Source organism: Haliotis rubra, unplaced genomic scaffold, assembly GCF_003918875.1.
Source record: "Haliotis rubra isolate DU_JTF1 unplaced genomic scaffold, ASM391887v1 Scf970, whole genome shotgun sequence".
Classification (NCBI taxonomy): Eukaryota; Metazoa; Mollusca; class Gastropoda; order Lepetellida; family Haliotidae; genus Haliotis; species Haliotis rubra.
This window is the reverse complement of record NW_025767713.1, coordinates 266,389-286,442: the sequence shown is the minus strand read 5'-3', so window position 1 is coordinate 286,442 and position 20,054 is coordinate 266,389. Positions and strand designations below refer to the sequence as shown.

Below are 20,054 nucleotides of genomic sequence, written 5' to 3'. Positions count from 1 at the left end.
TTACCCGTGAAGATCCGGGTAAGCATTCATCTTCAGTAACCCATGCTTGTCGTTAGGGGTAACGGGATCTGGTGGTCAGGCTCGCTGACTTGGTTGACACATGTCATATCTTCCCAAATGCGTAGATCGATCCTCATGCTGTTGATCACTGGATAGTCTGATCCAGACCCAGACCCAGATTATTTACAGACCATATAGCTGGAATATTGCTGAGTGCGGTGTAAAACCAAACTCACTCACTTACTTTGACTTATTGAAGTTAACCAAAAATCTGCATGTAAAGGAATTTGATGTGAGTCCAGCAAACAAGAAGGAAGGTGACATAATGACTGGTTGTATTGTACAATTATACAAAATTATACAATATAAAAATCAATACAAATCTCTAAAAATAGAGACCAAATAGTGGCAGTACAAGTATTGGCCATATAAATGTATTGGTTTTGCAATAGACTCCAACACAGTCTTATCCCATTATAGAAGATTCAGAAACATTCTCCTTCTGTCCTCTATCATCATGAGCACGTCCGCTGTTGTCATCCCAACCAGCAAGCAGTGGCCTATGTACACTGTGAACACATAATGTTCCTCATCTGCAGCTCCAACCTGGAATACAAGAAGTTAATTCCACTTCATATTCTGCACTGATGAAGCGCATTACTTGCGAACAATCGGTTTCATATTTAACCTATGATAGAGAATTCGCTTTTAGAAATGCAATATTTACAGCTGCCTATAAAAAAATTGACTGAAATCATAAGAATGATTCTTTTACATTTTACACACTCTACAACAGTTGTTTCTTGTTTTAATAGTTAAAAAATGACGACTTTAAATGGTTTATCTTTGTCTCAACGCAGAATTTTATTTCAACCTTCCGTTTGGATATCTAAATCACTGTTATTGGTCTATTTCGGCATGGTCGAAAATATGACAATATAACTCTTCTAACAGCCTGCCACTAAGTTGTTTAAACGCACAACAATGATGAGAACACACAACTTGAGCTCATTTGCATACATAATTTACGAATAGGATTTACAAACAGACACTGAAATTATATTGAAAGTGGTACTTTGATGTAAAAGTAATAAGACTTTACATTTATGAAGTAAACAAACTTTTAATTCAGCTGTTCGTGGCAATAACAGTGCATGTTACGTTTAGAATGAGTGCCATGCAAAATTACTAACATCATGTCTCGAGGCATAACGAGGAATCATAGCTGCATATTGGGCAGCGTCTTGGTGCAGATCCCCCATGACTGCCAGGTATCGCCCCGGCTCTGTGATAAGGAGAAGAGTCAGGACTTCTTGTCTGGTAATTTGTAGACGTTCGAGATGGAGTAAAACCTGCTGGATATTAATAATGGTTCTCAGAGTAAAGCAAAATCCTTCAGTCATCGATTATATATTTCCGACAAAATCAAAAGCACAAAACGATGAACCTCAAGGAACTTCTTCAAGTGGCATGTTTATGGATAGATCACTTGCTTAATGACGCTGTTAGCCTCTACACCGAAACGTCGCATCCGTGACAATAAAGTTGTCTCTCAACAAAAATGGTTTCTTTTTAAGGCGAGCGAGATTCGATTAAATTGGGTTTTAGCAGTATTTCAACTTTATCTGGGTGTCAGTTTAATGTGATTGAACATATAAAGACACAAGAAAAAGCAGTAACAGTACAGGAGCAGTATACATATATAAACGTCGGTAGTACTTGACAACTTTTATGTGAGAAATCAATAAGAAATATTGCACTTTGATGCCCAATATGTTTTCAGTTTCATACAATTGTGTTTGCATGATACAACAATGCTGGGGATATCTGAATCAGTTCATTCATAATGATCTTACATTTAGCAACTGTCATCTGAGTAGGCATATGCAGACAATAACGAACTGTATTACCAAGGAGTACGTAATTTAACAGAACACGGTCCAACTCCAGAAATTGCTTGAAATAGGCTGTGCAGGTTTTCTTTCGTTCCCAATATTTCAGATGCATAACATGATTAGTGAAATTTAACAAATATCACATGCACAAAAATACATATCTGTAGATTTTATATTCGGATGATCACCTTTCCAGCTTGAGTGTAATGATTTTAACAAGCCTATGCCTCAATGTCGACGAAAATATATCTCTAAGATATTTGGTGAATGTGGTAGTTTTCATCGGTTTACCAAGGAAAGTCCATTTTCTTTTCTATCGATAATACCACCAATCTGAAAACCCTTAATTACATTGGATTTCTAACAGAGGAATGTATCACAATGAAATTATCACCATAGGCCCGTCAAAGTATTTGAAAGTATTGCCTTGTTCACAGTCTAATCGTTAATACTTTGTGACATGAAAATGCAAAGGCTACAAGATATACATATTTCTGGAACTGATTCATTTATTGAAAATAAGTAGATGATTTAAGATGCATCCTTGTCGAACTCCAAAATATGACACTTTGAATTTATGGAGTTATCTCATGACAGAGTTTCACAGAAGATTGAAGGATCTGTAATGTTGCTTAGCACCTGGGTGATATCTACTGGGACGGGTCCTTTGCTTGTAACTTTCTATCACTACCACTATGTACACGGGGCTGTACGGATGGGCCAGTCGTTTCAGGCTGCAAAACTCACTGTCTAGAATTGTGTCCCTTGGATGTGCCGGGATCATATTAATCAGACCTTCGACCGTCCTCACTTCTTCTTGCATCAAGCTGACGAGCCACAACATATAAAGAACTGCTCAAAAAAGTGTTCAGCCCAACTTCCACACTCACTATTGTTACACAAGCCAGTATTCTTACAACAATAGCGATATTCCAAAACAACACATTGCACGTATTCATAATTAAAATAACTCTATTCGTGTTACGATAAAGACTAGCACCCAACTAAACTACTTTCATCATACCGACAGCTATTCATTCGTGTCAGTGCTCCTGTACTTCATTGGGTGTGGAGCTTCAGGACCCGGTTGTATCAAACTTTAATATAGCTTAAATCGTTAATTAAACTATGATTAGTTAATCATTGGTTATCTTCAGTTGCATGAAACCCTTAATAAAGGAATCCCTTCATTAATCCATCATTAAGCTAATGAAGGTTTGGGGGTATCATTAACTCGTCATTAGCTGTATCAACATGGCAGACGACATAACGTTGCATCAACTTGGAAGTCGGAGAAAAGAGAAACATTTTCGCGAACGGATTAATCAGGTTGAAAATATGAGCAACGAAGAAGTCAGAGCGAGGTACCGTTTCAGTATTGAAGCGATACAGTACATCTGTGGGTTGATTGGCGACAGTCTACGTCCTATGACAGTGAGATCTAGAGCACTGAGTGTGGGAATACAGGTATGCCTAACCATGACTAGTCTATTAAAATAGACAATACTCACGAAATACGCACTGTCACACACACACAGTAACTAAGATAAAAAAAATCTTTATTGACGAACGAAATCTACACTCATTAGTGAAAAATGGGTAATTGTTACACGTAACATATATTCTTTAGGGGAGAGCAATAGTCATGTCTTACCCAGTCTATTTTAATGATTACATACCCAAACACCACTCGATCTTAATTCATCGTGTCGCTGTCCAACAACAATGTCAAGGCCACTGTGATAAGGGAAGGAACTCTTGTGAAAAGTCATAAAGATAAAATTAAAAGCGTACGAAATACTTAGAATATTGAAAGTTCGAGTTTATGTGTTAGTAACAAGTTTTATTTAGTGAGTTTTGTACATAGATAAATTGACAGTCGACTTTGCCTTTGTCATATACTTAATACATCCAGAAATTAATTGGTCTTTATTAAAAAATAGGAAAGAAACATGTATTTCACTGTCAACTCTTTCACCTTAAAATGTGATTTTCAGTAACGCAAAAAATCAATAGTTATTTTAAGGACTGTAAAATAAATAGTACCTATTCTGCGAAAAAAAAATTCTGTATATTGAAGACTTGAAAATAATATTTTTGAACTTCAACCTACATGCAGAGATTAAACGCATAAAGGCAACAACGTTTGATTTATTCCAGGTGCTAATAGCACTACGCCTCTATGCGACTGGCAGCTTCTTTCAAGTGATTGGCGACACGTTTGGAGTGGAGGTATCAACTGTGTTAAGGGTTGTACGAAAAGATAGCGTAGCGCTAGCACGACTTCTACCACAGTTTGTTAAATGGCCAACCATGGAAGAAAAGATTATTATAAGAAAGGAGTTCTATTGTCTTGCTAAATTCCCTGGTGTGATAGGCTGCACCGATTGAACCCACGTAAGAATACAGGGCCCCTCAACAGACGAACCAGCTTATGTAAACAGAAAAGGATTTCATTCTATAAACGTTCAAGCTGCTTGCAATCATCAAGGTACACAATGTGACATACACATTTACGAAATTCAAACGTACATCTATGGAATATATAAAATATTAAATGACCTAGGTTGTATGGTAGTGATGTTAGTAATAAGCACGACGTCTTGTCCACCAATCCTAATTTATTTTCTTGACTCGAATACGTTTAAGCTAAATAAACAGATGCGAAATATAACGTAAAAATTGCAAGGGAATGTATTCATTGTGTGAATGAATAGATTATATATTTTCACCTGTTCATATTCTCTACAGTGTGAAGAGTATATAATGAGTAATTATGATATATTGATACGTATTTAAACATAATTTGTTACTTTTCTATCAGGAAAAAGTTCACAAATGTAGTGGCACGATGGCCCGGCAGCACTCATGACAGTCACGTTTTCAAAATGTGTCAACTTGGCCAGAGCTTGAAAAATCAGAAAGCTACTCTTCAAACAGGAATTATTCTTGGGGACAGTGGCTATGCTTCTCGTCAGTTTCTTATGACACCGTACATGCGAACTACTTCTGAGGACCAAGAGAACTTCAACTCCGTGCACAAGAGGACGAGGGTCACTATACTGACTGACAGTTTAGTTTTACGCCGCTTTTAGCAATATTCCAGCAACACCAGAGGGGGACATCAGAAATGGGCTTCACACATTGTACCCATGTGGGGATTCGAACCCGGGTCTTCGGCGTGACGAGCCAACGCTTTAACCATTAGGCTACCCCATCGCCCCAGGGTCACTATAGAGCGCACAAGAGGACGAGGGTCACAAAAGAGCGCACAAGAGGACGAGGGTCACTATAGAGCGCACAAGAGGACGAGGGTCACTATAGAGCGCGCATTTGGGTGGTGGAAACGCAGGTTCCACGTTCTACATGGTGAAATCCGGCTGAGAGCATGTACAACCATAGGTGATCATATTTTAAAAACATAAGTCATCATTAAAATTCGAGAATTTCCCAGTACCCTTATTTCCCAAATCGACTGTTTAACCCCTTAACAATGGATGTTGAACAATTTTCCTTCATTGAATGTTGTTTGGCTTCTAACTTAGTATGCGTTCGAGGTATAAATCTGTCCTTCTTCGTGTAGAATAAATATGTGTACTAATAGTATCAATAGAATATCAAACCTAAATCTCATTTTCCTAATTTCACATGTCCAGGCGCTTGTGCTGTTTTGCACAACATCGCCATCGATCTCTGGGAACCCATGTGCGAGAGGGAAGATGGGGAGGAGGAAGAAGGCGACTTCGGCGCTGACTATGCTCGCCGGGAAGACGGACGAAATAGAATACATAACAAGAAACTTCTTCAGCGCGTTGACAAAAAACTATGAATAACTATGCCTTAATTGTTCAGTCAGACATACTAGTAATACGTAGCATTGACATGAAGGCTAGAACTTGTAATAATCACGTTGGAATAATACAATCACATCATAATCATTAACATTCGCCTGACTCCTTCCGCAACTTCTTATTCATCAACTTGTAGTAGGTGGTTTCAGCGATCAGTTTCTTTTTCTGCTCCAGGAGGACCTCATACTGAAGGAAGCGTCTGAAAAATGTAACGGGATGGGATCCATGTACCAAAAAATTAACAGGGAGACTTCACTCTTGTGAAAAAAGAGTGAACGGCCTTCAAATTGATTTGGATATTCGTTAAAACAGGACGCACGTTATGTACGGCGGCTGAACTTTGATTGAAGAAAGTTCTACAGAAGGTAAGAATCTAAAATGAAACCTGTCCGCAATTTCGACATAATGTTTAGAAGTCGAAAGCTAGCCTGGTTGAATGTCTTTGTCTACTTGCTATTTTGTTTTAATACTTGCATCGACATATATAATCTATATAGAACACACTTTATGGATAACAACTCCTTTTGAGTGCGAGGTTTCGATACAGATTCTTGTACCGTTGTGACAACGGTACAAGAATCTGTATCGAAACGTCGCACTCACGAATAAAAAGGAGTTGTTATCCATAAAGTGTGTTCCATATTGTACTTCCCAACTTCTAAAATGCCACTCAAAGAAGATATATAATCTATACTATACTATATACTATATGATCTTTCATATGAGTTCAAAAATTAATCAATTTGTAGAACTATTTACCTTGTAAGGGAACAGGAGATTCCACTCCGGCCACAACGTTGAAACATGCGGAATCCGAATAAATATCCATGATTTTCCCGACAGAAGAGGAAACAGGCTTGGGACATGGACCGCCACCTGTTTCTACCTGAAAACTCATTTTTTGCATTCTGAAACATATTGTTCCATTTTGTCTTGATTTCATTTGATGTTCTATTGCTTACCCTAAGGCTATTGATCTCGGCCGTTATTTTGTCCCATATCTGGTTCTTATTTACATTGGGGCAGCCTAGTGGTTAAAGCGTTCGATCGTCACGCCGAAGATCCGGGCTCGATTCCCCACATGGGTACAATGTGTGAAGCCCATTTCTGGTGTCCCTCGCCGTAATATTGCTGGAATATTGCTAAAAAGCGGCGTAAAACCATACTCACTCACTCACTCTTTTTGTCATTAGTAATGGAGTTAGTCAGTTTGCTATTAAACACACAGATATGATCTTCTACTAGGTCTGTTAAAAGTTGTATTTCACAACTTTCAAAGCTTTTGCTGCGATTTCTGAAGGCAGCCATAATGCAGACGATAGATGAGTGTTTACCTGCAATGCATCATGGATAATAATTAGGGGATTCCCCTAAGTTAATAATGGGACCTTTATTGGAGGCATACTTAGTTAATGGGTGTTTAAATAAGGGTTTATACAACCGTATCTAAACACTTAATTAACTTATCAAACATTTAGAATTTAATCAATGATTAGTGTTTAATTGATGATTAATTACATAATTACGCGTTGATACAACCGGGTCAAGATCAATAATTTGGCATGACTGTTTTACGTGCAACTAACCAATTCGCCACACCACTTAACACAAAAGGGTGTCAGCACTGTCATAGTGCACAAGTATCAGCAGTCAGTCGCTATGGATTATTGTCTACTGGTAACATGGTGACCGTTGCTAGATACCATTGGTACAACACTGATATCAACTATACTTGTTGGCTGATGTGTGTTCACAAACAATATTGATTAAGCTTGACACACAAATAATGTGCCACGTATATTGCGTCTCCATTTCATTCAACATTAACGATCAGATCGATTTCAGGTAAGTCGTGACTCCATATGTTACGTAGGTATAACATAATTACTCTCGGAACGTATAGGTATTACGTTGTTGGTAGAGAAAAGGTAAGGTGGGTAAGTGTGGGATAGTGAAGTCGGGTAAGTATAGAATAGTTAGTTACTTAAGTGTAGAATCGTTAGGTCGGGTAAGTATAGAATAGTTAGTTACCTAAGTGCAGAATCGTTAGGTCAAGTAAGTATAGAATAGTTAGTTAACTAAGTGTAGAATCGTTAGGTTGGATAAGTATAGAATAGTTAGTTACCTAAGTGTAGAATCGTTAGGTCAGGTAAGTATAGAATAGGTAGTTACCTAAGTGTAGAATCGTTAGGTCGGGTAAGTATAGAATAGTTAGTTACCTAAGTGTAGAATCGTTAGGTCAGGTAAGTATAGAATAGTTAGTTACCTAAGTGTAGAATCGTTAGGTCAGGTAAGTATAGAATAGTTAGTTACCTAAGTGTAGAATCGTTAGGTTGGGTACGTATAGCATAGGTAGTTACCTATGTGGAGAATCGTTAGTTCAGGTAAGTACAGAATAGGTAGTTACCTTGGTGTAGAATCGTTAGGTTGGATAAGTATAGCATAGGTAGTTACCTATATGTAGAATTGTTAGGTCAGGTAAGTATAGAATAGGTAGTTACCTAAGTGTAGAATCGTTAGGTCAGGTAAGTATGGAATAGGTAGTTACCTAAGTGTAGAATCGTTAGGTCGGGTAAGTACTGAACAGTTTGTTAACTAAATGTAGAATCGTTAAGTCAGGTAAGTATAGAATAGGTAGTTTCCTAAGTGTAGAATCGTTAGGTCGGATAAGTATAGAATAACAAGTTACCTAAGTGTAAAATCGTTAGGTTGGGTACGTAAAGCATAGGTAGTTACTTAGATGTAGAATCGTTAGGTCGGGTAAGTACAGAATAGTTAGTTACCTAAGTGTAGAATCGTTAGGTCGGATAAGTATAGAATAGTTAGTTACCTAAGTGTAGAATCGTTAGGTCGGATAAGTATAGAATAGTTAGTTACCTAAGTGTAGAATCGTTAGGTCAGGTAAGTATAGAATAGGTAGTTACCTAGGTGTAGAATCGTTAGGTCAGGTAAGTATAGAATAGTTAGTTACCTAAGTGTAGAATCGTTAGGTCAGGTAAGTATAGAATAGGTAGTTACCTAAGTGTAGAATCGTTAGGTTGGGTAAGTATAGAATAGTTAGTTACCTAGATGTAGAATCGTTAGGTCAGGTAAGTATAGAATAGGTAGTTACCTAAGTCTAAAATCGTTAGGTTCGGTAAGTAGTAGAGAATAGGTAGTTACCTAGATGTAGAATCGTTAGGTTGGGTAAGTATAGAATAGGTAGTTACCTAAGTGTAGAATCGTTAGGTCGGATAAGTATAGAATAGGTAGTTACCTATATGTAGAATCGTTAGGTCAGGTAAGTATAGAATAGGTAGTTACCTAGATGTAAAATCGTTAGGTCGGGTAAGTATAGAATAGGTAGTTACCTAAGTGTAGAATCGTTAGGTCGGATAAGTATAGAATAGTTAGTTACCTAAGTGTAGAATCGTTAGTTCAGGTAAGTATAGATTAGGTAGTTACCTAGGTGTAGAATCGTTAGGTCAGGTAAGTATAGAATAGGTAGTTACCTAAGTGTAGAATCGTTAGGTCCGATAAGTATAGAATAGTTAGTTACCTAAGTGTAGAATCGTTAGGTCAGGTAAGTATAGAATAGGTAGTTACCTATAAGTGTAGAATCGTTAGGTCAGGTAAGTATAGAATAGTTAGTTACCTAAGTGTAGAATCGTTAGGGTCAGGGTAAGTATAGAATAGTTAGTTACTAAAGGTGTAGAATCGTTAGGTCAGGTAAGTATAGAATAGTTAGTTACCTAAGTGTAGAATCGTTAGGTCAGGTAAGTATAGAATAGGTAGTTACCTAAGTGTAGAATCGTTAGGTCGGGTAAGTATAGAATAGTTAGTTACCTAAGTGTAGAATCGTTAGGTCGGATAAGTATAGAATAGGTAGTTACCTATATGTAGAATCGTTAGGTCAGGTAAGTATAGAATAGGTAGTTACCTAAGTGTAGAATCGTTAGGTTGGGTAAGTATAGGATAGTTAGTTACCTAAGTGTAGAATCGTTAGGTCAGGTAAGTATAGAATAGGTAGTTACATAGGGTGTAGAATCGTTAGGTCAGATAAGTATAGAATAGTTAGTTACCTAAGTGTAGAATCGTTAGGTCAGGTAAGTATAGAATAGGTAGTTACCTAGATGTAGAATCGTTAGGTTGGGTAAGTATAGAATAGTTAGTTACCAAGGTGTAGAATCGTTAGTTCAGGTAAGTATTGACTAGGTAGTTCCATAGGTGTAGAATCGTTAGGTCAGATAAGTATAGAATAGTTAGTTACCTAAGTGTAGAATATTTAGGTTTGGTAAGTATAGAATAGGTAGTTACATAGTTGTAAAATCGTTAGGTCGGGTAAGTATAGAATAGTTAGTTACCTAAGTGTAGAATCGTTAGGTCAGGTAAGTATAGAATAGGTAGTTACCTAGGTGTAGAATCGTTAGGTCGGATAAGTATAGAATAGGTAGTTACCTAAGTGTAGAATCGTTAGGTTGGGTAAGTATAGAATAGGTAGTTACCTAGATGTAGAATCGTTAGTTGGGTAAGTATAAAATAGTTAGTTACCTAAGTGTAGAATCGTTAGTTCAGGTAAGTATTGACTAGGTAGTTCCATACGTGTAGAATCGTTAGGTCGGATAAGTATAGAATAGTTAGTTACCTAAGTGTTGAATCGTTGGTTGGGTAAGTAGAGAATAGTTAGTTACCAAGGTGTAGAATCGTTAGGTCAGGTAAGTATACAATATGTAGTTCCATAGGTGTAGAATCGTTAGGTCAGGTAGGTATAGAATAGTTATTACGTAAGTGTAGAATCGTTAGGTCAGGTAAGTGTAGAATAGTTAGTCAGGTAGGTATGGAATAGCTTGGTTAGTTAAGTCAGGTACGTTTGAATTGCAGATACTACGATATGTATCTGTGTCTGTCTCTCTCTCTCTCTCTCTCTCTCTGTGTGTGTGTGTGTGTGTGTGTGTGTGTTTGTCTTCGTTTGTCGGTTATGCAGGTTTGGGCGTTGCTGTTCTTACAAACATGACAGCGACACCGAGCCGACCTTATTTGTACAAGAATGATTTACAAACAGTTTGTATCAAAATAATTATGTACATTTGTATTGCGCTGGGTTCCATCCACAAAGGTGCATGCTCAAAGCGCTACAATAGTCACAGATCAGAAGTTCACTGGAAGAGATAGTTCCTGGGGATAGAACTTTCTGAAGAAACAGGTTTTAAGGTTGGTTTTGAATGTCTCAAGGGTGCCGGTTCTGAGGAAGCGAGTTCCATAACTAAGGTGCTGCATCTTGTCACGATCTGTTGCCTTAGGATTCTAGTCTTGACTTTGGTACTGCTAGTAGGCGTTGGTTTTCAGACCTTGGACGTCGTGAAGGCTGGTATGGAGAGATCAGTTCTGATAGATAGCTGTAGGCAAATCCACGCCAATAGACCACGGCAGTACATTCGTACAGACAATCTTAGTTTCAAACATGTTAGTGTTCACCACGCATGTTTGTACCATTTCATTCGGACCATGGCTTTCAGATCATACTGGTTCGGACAATGAAATTACAGACCACGCTTGTTTCCTCTTTCCAAATTTAACGTCAGTAACATTTATATGGCTGTTTATATAAAATTTATATAAAATAATTGATTACATTTCTTATACCGAATGAATTTGCTAGGTAGCCATAATATATGCAAGTTATCAAGGTTTCCGACATTGTCCATTCAGATGTATATTTCCTGTTTCATTTTCCAATCTGATAAACGGTATAGTTGATAAGCTATGGAATTTTATCCTCACAACATATTACCTTTGTAATCACTATCTGTAGGTCCGTGGACTCATTAAGTCTTGACTTATATTTCCGAATTCATGCATGTAGGCACACGTGCTTGATATCATCCAGTGACTCTAAAGTTTATCGAATGTGTACGTTCTACAAACACCAATATATCAAGAACACTCCCATTAGTATTTTCCCACCTTAAACACATCGTGGAGACCCGAACTAGGTTTTATCACATAAACACCTGTCCTACATATATAAAATTATTTAAGAATACGTTTCTAAGGCCACCTTCTCAAGGCAGGAGTATAATGAGTATACATATAAACTATACAACCTCGGTTATGTAGGAGAATACCCAGTTTTGACTCTTTCTTTCTTGTGTAAGTTCTTGTAATTTGAGTGATGCTACCGGAAGTATATGCTTGCCTTTGTTTCTATCACCTCGTCCAACTGAGACACGAATAATCAAGATCCTGTACGGCTTGATGTAAATACTTAATTGGGTTCGAGAAATAACCGCACGCCAAACTGATGAATTCAAAAGGACATGGACAAAATATTTAATGTTTTAATTTCCATCTGTGATAAAACATCATCTCCCATGGCATTCACAATTCGTCAAGTGACAAATTCAGAAGGATAAGGACAACAGTTTTCACCTCTCTTTCGTTGAGATAAAACATTATCTTTCTTCGAATTCACAACTCAACAAGTCACCAATTCAAAAGGATATGGAAACAACTTTATATCTGTGATAAAACATCATCTTCCATCGAAATGGTGTGTCTACTCTTTCCCTTGGATTTGGGACCAGTTTCTATCAGTGACATTCTCAATGGATGTACACACTCGTTGCACGTGAGTATACTCTTACGTTTCTTTAAGTTAGTTGCATAAAGGCACATATAATATGAATTTCAACCCCTTTCTTTCTCAGAATCAAGTCTCAAGTCTACTTCATTATTCACGGTCAAATGTCAGCGAATGTGTATTATTTACATCCGAATGTTTTATCACTGTTATGCATTTATAGTAGAACCTATGTAATCCGGACGGTTGCGATCCAAGTGAAATCGTCCGATATACGAATCATAGTGGGAGTCAGTACATCAGCAGGGCATTGCTATTCCATATCATTTCCAGATCGAACAGGTTCTCGTTATATTTTCAAACGCTGTCATGAAACATCATTTCATCTTAATTCATTCCCATTTTCACAATCATTGGATGGTGTTAACTGTTATGTTTAGTCACAGTGGCAATATGCTAACTAGATTAGCTATTTCGGCACGTGGTTCCGGTCGTATTCGTACACATTCGCCCTTTTCCGTATCGGCTTGTGCCATTGGTCACGAATGCAAACATGGCTGCCGAAAAGCTTGCACACTTTGTGGTGTGCATGCCTGCAAAAGGACGGATGTCACATATCTGTATTGTCCGTGTAAGAAAAACAGAAAAACAAATTTGAACAATACATTTTGCTGTATTATGAATGACATAACTGCGAGGTTTAGCACAATTAAGACACACATGTTACCGAGTATGCTCTATCTGTGCACAGCATGGAGAACCCACGTGGGGACTCCCGGAATCTCATTTAACATTTCACAATGTTAACTTACCCCAGAATTGACTTCAGGTACCACCATAGTGCTGCCCACTGTTTTGTTGGTGTTGTTGTTTTAGTGCTGCCAAATGCAGTACGTTTACGTACGTACACCAACACGCGAAGTGTTCCGCATTCTTTCGATGCTTCACCAATGGTGGCATATGACCTTCCGCGTATTAATATCATATCAATGTAGATGGATTTAATTTGTTTTAGGAATAAACAAAATAATTTCTTAATATACTGGAAACATGATAATGGACTACATGAAGACCGTCATATAGCTGAGTGCGGCGCTAAACAACAATAGCATAGGCATATTTTATTGATCGGAAACACATCGAGGCGCCAATGCATTATTGTTTCGTGTGTTTGAATTTTCAAATGGGTGTCGCAAGGGAGGTAACTCGTGTAGCTCATGTGCTTGGTGATTCCAAATTAGAGATTATGTTTATTTTGTAAATTGGATGACAAAAATGTGATTGAAGATGAATTTCATGTACTCCTTAAGTGTGAACGTTTTCTGATTTAAGGTTAAGATATATTCAAAAATACTTGACTGATTTTGATCCAAATGTCAATTTTATCAACATTAGGAAAACACATAATGACTGCATCAAAAAATATGTTAGTATTTTTCTTCATCATGTGCTTCAGCGCATTAGAAATGTTCCTCTTACACAACATGGACACTAAACTATCTATACCATATGCAAATGACTGTATGATGGGCCTGTGGCCTTTTACTGAATAAACTTGTCTGTCTGTCTGTCTGTAATGCAAACGATATCGGTGATGAATTTCACTTTTGGTTTGCTTGCCTAACCTTGGCCCAAGAAATGAAAAAATATATTCCTGTAGGAACCAGAATATGCACAAGATGAACCAACTTATTCACTCTAACAAACTAGGAATAATTAGGAAATTAGCAATATTTTGCAAAATAAGAATGTCTCATTTTAAGCAACGCCCCCACAAAAGATAACCAATAACGCATGAGTGTAACATTGTTCATTTAACTGGTTATATGTATGTACATACAGTTTATTCTTGCAACCAAGCGATATGTATATATGACCACTTCATGTTTCATGCTTGTATTTAAGTTGTACATTATGATGAAAACTTGTACCTCTAATGCCGCAGAACACGGCCGTGGTGTAAATAAAGTTGAGTTCATATATACTTGTATAATGGTGCATGTGTTTATCATGTAGTCATTATCCAAAAGTATAATCTGATAAATATGAAAACCAAATCCATGCAAAAGACATATCTGCATTAAAATTATTGTTCGGTTAACTTTGCATTAATGTGATAGCAATATTTAATTTTGATCACATTTTCGGGGTCATATTTATTCCAAATAAACAGACTTAATGCCTCAATTGTCTTTGAGTATTGTTGAATGAAAATCGGGATATAAAACTAGATGGTTTACGTGTTGAAAATGTAGTTTCAGGTAGTAAAACAAGTATATGTAAATTTACTTATGTATCAGACACATCCTCTTGGGGAAGTCAGTATGAATTGTTGTTTGTTGAGGCAAATCTCTGTAATGTAATACTTACTTTGAGAGCATTACTTGGTTTCAATATTTTGAAAGAAATGGATCAATACATTTACATATGCACTGAACAATGACTCATAGAACTGACAGATGGACACGTTTTATAAGGAACATTTTCGACTCCCATTTAACTTTTCTTCCACATATCAAATACCTATAAAATATATGCCTGAAGGCACTCCACTGAGTGAAGTCGTTTCTAATTCAAAGGTGGGCATGGCGATCATTGGTCCGATTGAAACTTTATTATGGCTCCCTCGAATATAGAACTAAAACTATTACATTCTGTCCATCACCAAGGTCTAAGACTTTGTCTTGGGTCGTTCAGAACTCCACCTATTGACATGACAGTCCCTACGTCGTGGCTGATGAGCCATCTCTTACCAATCGCCATATAGAATTAGCTTTACAATATACCACAGAACTATATTTATGAGTCTAACCCTTCATATAATTTAAATCCCAAATGAGGATCTGTACATCAAGAAGTCTTCTCTTGCCCCGCTCTGAGACCAAGGGTCAAACCTTCCCTTACTGCTGCTGGCATTGAGCTAGAAAATGTATCTCCTTCCCGCCTTCTTTCTTCTCCTAGTTGGCAGTTAGTGAGGCCACATGTTGACCTAGCACTGACAGCATTTAAAAAATCAGAAACTTACGAATTACAATATCAACAAGAACTTAATCAGTTCATACGTAAATATAATACATACAAATCCTTTTTTACAGATGGATCCAAGAATGGTGGCGCAGTTGCTTGTGCAACTGTCACTGGATCCAGAAAAATATCCTCTAGATTATCGAATAACAGCTCTATTTTTACTGCAGAAGCAAACTCCATATCAACGACACTTAAATATATTAAAAAACACCCTAAATATAAACAATATGTAATCTTTTCAGACTCCCTTTCGTGCCTATTAAAAACCTCTTTTGTAAACATCCACTTTTAATCGAAATAATTGATTTGTGTAATGATTTTGCTGCTAACCAATACGACATCGTCCTCTGTTGGTTACCCAGTCATGTTGACACAATGACAGATTTTGCTGCTAGGGCAGCACTCAACACATCTGTGACACCACTTCTGATCCCATACTCTGATTACAAAGTGATATATCAGTGATCTAATACAAAAGAAGTGTGACACTCAAGTAGGTATTAATAAATTACATGAAATTCAACCAACTATCGGTTACACCTACTTGGGTTGTCAGTCCAGTTTTGACTCTAACTTCCCTGTGTACTTCCTTGCAAATGATGTAATTTACGGATATGTTTCATCAAAATGTCACCTCGACCTCGTGATATCGGACCGAACTATGCCTATGCTTATTTGGAATTCGTAGTTTGTACGTTCACAAATAGATCTATGTTGTTGTACACTTTCATAGCATAAGTAAGAAAAAGGTGAAGCAATTGTGGAGTAAACTTTCCTGGTGTACATATTAAGCATGACGAAATAGATTTTATAGTAACACATGTAACTGATTGTATTCTACATATAACGCATAGTGTGGAGACTCCAAACATGGTCATTTTCACATTTAAAGAATGTTCACATACCTCAAGATTGAATTGACCCGAAGCCATATTGCAATCAGTGATGAAGTTACACGAAACCTTAGACTTGTCCCGGTGAATGACACAGTTGCAACGGGAGTACTGTCATTCCAAGGGACATAAGCCATGGTGTGTTTATTGTGGACATAGAACTCTCGGTTAATATCGAAAATTTGAATCTATACAACGCAAAACATGAACTAGTTACTTGTGATACCTGTACTGTTTGGGCTATAAAACTACAAACACTTTTTATGATGAAAAAGTGCATGACAAAAAGGTTAATTTTCGTGTAAACGTGTCCTATAACATGCTCTATTAATATGAATGAGGAAATGTTTTTGGTTTTTTTAATTTTTTGTTGTTGTTGTTTTTGTTGTTGTTTTTTATATTATAGTTGTTAGTTCGTTTGCGACTTGTGAGTTATACATATTTAATGTCATAATAGTTATAGTACGATTTCTCTGTTTCATATTTTCAGGATGACTGAAAGGGGGCGTTTGTCTATTTTCTTTCTTTTTTATTTATTTATTTTTTTGTAATTGATATAAAGCTGTGATATATTAGAGCCATTTATGTTTACGCTAATCAGAAGTAAATTTGATCTTAAGTGTCTAGTCGCATTCTTGTATTTAACCCACGAACCATTTTCCCCATTTAACTTTCACATTTGAAATTGATTTGTTTGAGGCTAATTGGATCATGAAACCTGGTTTCGTTACTGCTGGTTAGGCTTCACCAAACATATTAAGTGCAGGACACAGCAGGTGTATATGAATATGTATATGGAATATGTATGTGTATATGTATATGCATATGACGCTCGAACTATTTCACAGTGTTCTCACCGTTATTTTGCCCTTTGCACCCAATCGAATTTGTTACAGTGCAAAATGAAAACGAATTAGTTAAATAATGTCCTGATCCTTTTTAAAAAAAATGTCTTTATTGCTTTAAATCTGAAAATCTGTTTTATAGACGTTATTACTTCGCCATATAAGTGGCATCGTTATGCTAGCTGTCATAAGAGTGGTTTAATATACATAAAGACAAACAGAGACATATTCTCATCACAAACATATTACAGCTGTTAAAAAAGACATATAGTAGACGCAACCTCTCTCACTTGTGTTACTCTTATTTTCTTTGATAGTGTTTAACTTGAAATCATCCGAGTGTATTAGATAGCTCTGTCAGATAACTGGACTGTATGCCTATGTATGGACATGTCAGCTCGATGTGCGTCGGGAACACGTATGCTGTAATGTAATCGATAGGTCTAACTCGGTGAAGATATGAGTTTGAGGCAAAATGTCCTAGGGACCACCCCAGGTAGCATGCCATCATCGGCCCGACATCGGCCCCACGTCGTGTGCATTATCGGCCCGACGTCGGCAAACTTCATCGGGCCAATAGGTTTTGCTCATCGTATAGACGTCGGCCTTACGTTGGCAAACTTCAATGGCCCTGTATCGGCCCTGCATCGGCTCAGCGTCGGCATACTTTATTGGCACTGCATCGGCACAACGTCGTCACTTTATAGGCACTGCAATATTAAACTAACGGGCAAAAGAAACGATACCAAGTCGAAATGATATTACAAAACGACAAACTCCATTGTGTAAAACGAAAGTGAAGTTTGATAACAGGTGTATGGGTAACATGTATTTACGTACACATGCCCATACATTAAAATTATTAAAATTCACTTTCCTTTACAAAATGGTGGTTTGTCGTTTGTAATATCAGTGATTTCGACTTAGTATCGTTTTCTTTTGCCCGTTAGTTTAGTTGCTCACTTCACTTGTCCACGGTGAATACATATTTGATAGCATGTGCCACAATTTATAAATGAATACTATTTTATATGAGTGTCAAAACATATATATAGATGTGAAGAAACATTCCTGAAACATATCATGTTTTTGAAACGATTTATTCATATGCATTTGTATGGTTCCAGAAACAGTGTGTTCTATGAACGTTTGGTTATAAAATTCAGTAACCACCAAAAAGGCTTCTGAATACGTTTTATCCATGTGAATGTTTATGTTTCAGGAAACGTTATATTAACATTTTCTGTCAAGATATGGTTTTAACTTTTCACTAAAACACTAACTGTTAACAATAAGGTTACATGTCTATGGAAAATAGACATTGTTACTCTTAACAAGGAACATAAAAAAAGAATGTCAGACATATAATCAACACTCTTTATTAATTTTGTTCAAAAACTCCTACACTTTCCGAGATTATTTCAGAATCTTCTTCTTTGGTTTCGACTTTATCCATTTTTCTGAACTAAAGAAAACAAATGTATAGTAAGTGTATTAAGTCATATCAAGAGACAATGATCAGTTAATGAAGTCTTCCTGCACCTATGTATATATGCAAGTGTTTGATGGACACCAGCACACAATGGAAAATAATGGAAACCCTTGAATGCCTAATTTGGTAATAGTTTCAAATCACACTGAATAGCAACGACAACCCCACCACTCTTGCTGGTCAGAGGCTGAGTGCAGGTACAAATCCATTTTTGCAATAAAAAGCCAAAACGTCACCAACAAGAATATAGACAATGATATTTAACAGATGCCCTTACGTTTACTGATTCACAGCTCCTGGATTATTTGATGTAATCCTCAATAAATCCATCACTTCTGTTTGTATCTGCCGGAATTTTTGTGTCTCATTTTCGCCCTTGCTGCAACGAAAATAATAATGTTCCACATTATAACAAATTTCAAATTGAACTAGATTCCCCACGCATATATAAATCTAGTTAGTCCGAGGCTGAAATATATTGTGTAATAATTATAGCCTAAAGTTTGGGGGGGTCAAGGTGTGTAGATTAACACCAGCGTGTATAAAGTTGGATTGGAAATAACTCTGCCCCTTTACAACAAACATGGATTACTGGACAGCGCTTCTATACATTCTAACCTGGAATACAAACTTGAATTGATATATTAAATAGCTATTGTAACTAGCTACATGATTCACGTCTTACACGCGGAACAGTTACTGCTGCAGTATGATTTCGTTGCGAGCATTGTAACCAGATTCGTTCAGTTTTCGATCACTATATTTTTTTTCTCATTGGCAAAATGTTTCGGTGAACCAAGTAAACCATAAGAAATTTATTTGGTCTACATTTCCTGAAGAAAGACTAAGTAAATTTGAATAATTAATGCTGTATCTTGAAAAAACATGGTGATCGCAAACCGAATGAACATTGCCGAGGACCAGTCATCGCCAACGCCCCGTTATAGCGCGGGAAACATGTTTATTTCTGGCTCTCGTTTAGAAGTGAAATATAGATATCCGAAAATGATAAATTGATCAGTTTTGGGAAACTCGAAGAATACACAATGTAAACACTATACTTAGATAACATAGATCTAGCCTATTACTGAAAATAACGTGGATCGAATGTTAGACAAGCAAAACCACAACAACCACGCGGATGATCAATATTTAGTTTTTAGTCAGTGTTACGTTATTTACCAAGTATGCTTCGGTCATTTCTGTCTGAACATTCATTTTAAATAACATACTTAGACTATGACAGATTACTAATAGCCCACAGTCAGGTCGACCAGAAAGTATTTGTATACTTTTGATTCCCCATTTTCGTGTTATAAGTTTGATGCAAGCTTTCCCACCGACTGAAGTGAGCGAACTTTTCATAGCTTAAAATATTGATAGTAAGTTGTAATGTTAAATTAAAACATATATATTTCAGAAATAACAGGGAACAAAATTAATGACGATAAGTGTCACTGGCTTGTGAGCTGTGCATACCGAACGTAATTGC

The 20,054-nt window shown here is 36.9% G+C and overlaps 2 long non-coding RNA genes across 2 annotated transcripts; both read right to left on the bottom strand.

The window, feature by feature from the left end:
* Positions 1-308: 308 nt before the first annotated feature.
* Positions 309-2,975, bottom strand: LOC124265323. Its single transcript, XR_006895414.1, has 3 exons — positions 2,920-2,975; positions 1,194-1,355; positions 309-606 (listed from the first exon to the last, which is right to left on the bottom strand). It is a non-coding gene; the product is annotated as an uncharacterized LOC124265323 (long non-coding RNA).
* Positions 2,976-18,471: 15,496 nt separating this feature from the next.
* LOC124265319 lies at positions 18,472-19,388 on the bottom strand. Its single transcript, XR_006895410.1, has 3 exons — positions 19,248-19,388; positions 18,840-18,941; positions 18,472-18,530 (listed from the first exon to the last, which is right to left on the bottom strand). It is a non-coding gene; the product is annotated as an uncharacterized LOC124265319 (long non-coding RNA).
* Between the last annotated feature and the right edge of the window lie 666 nt (positions 19,389-20,054).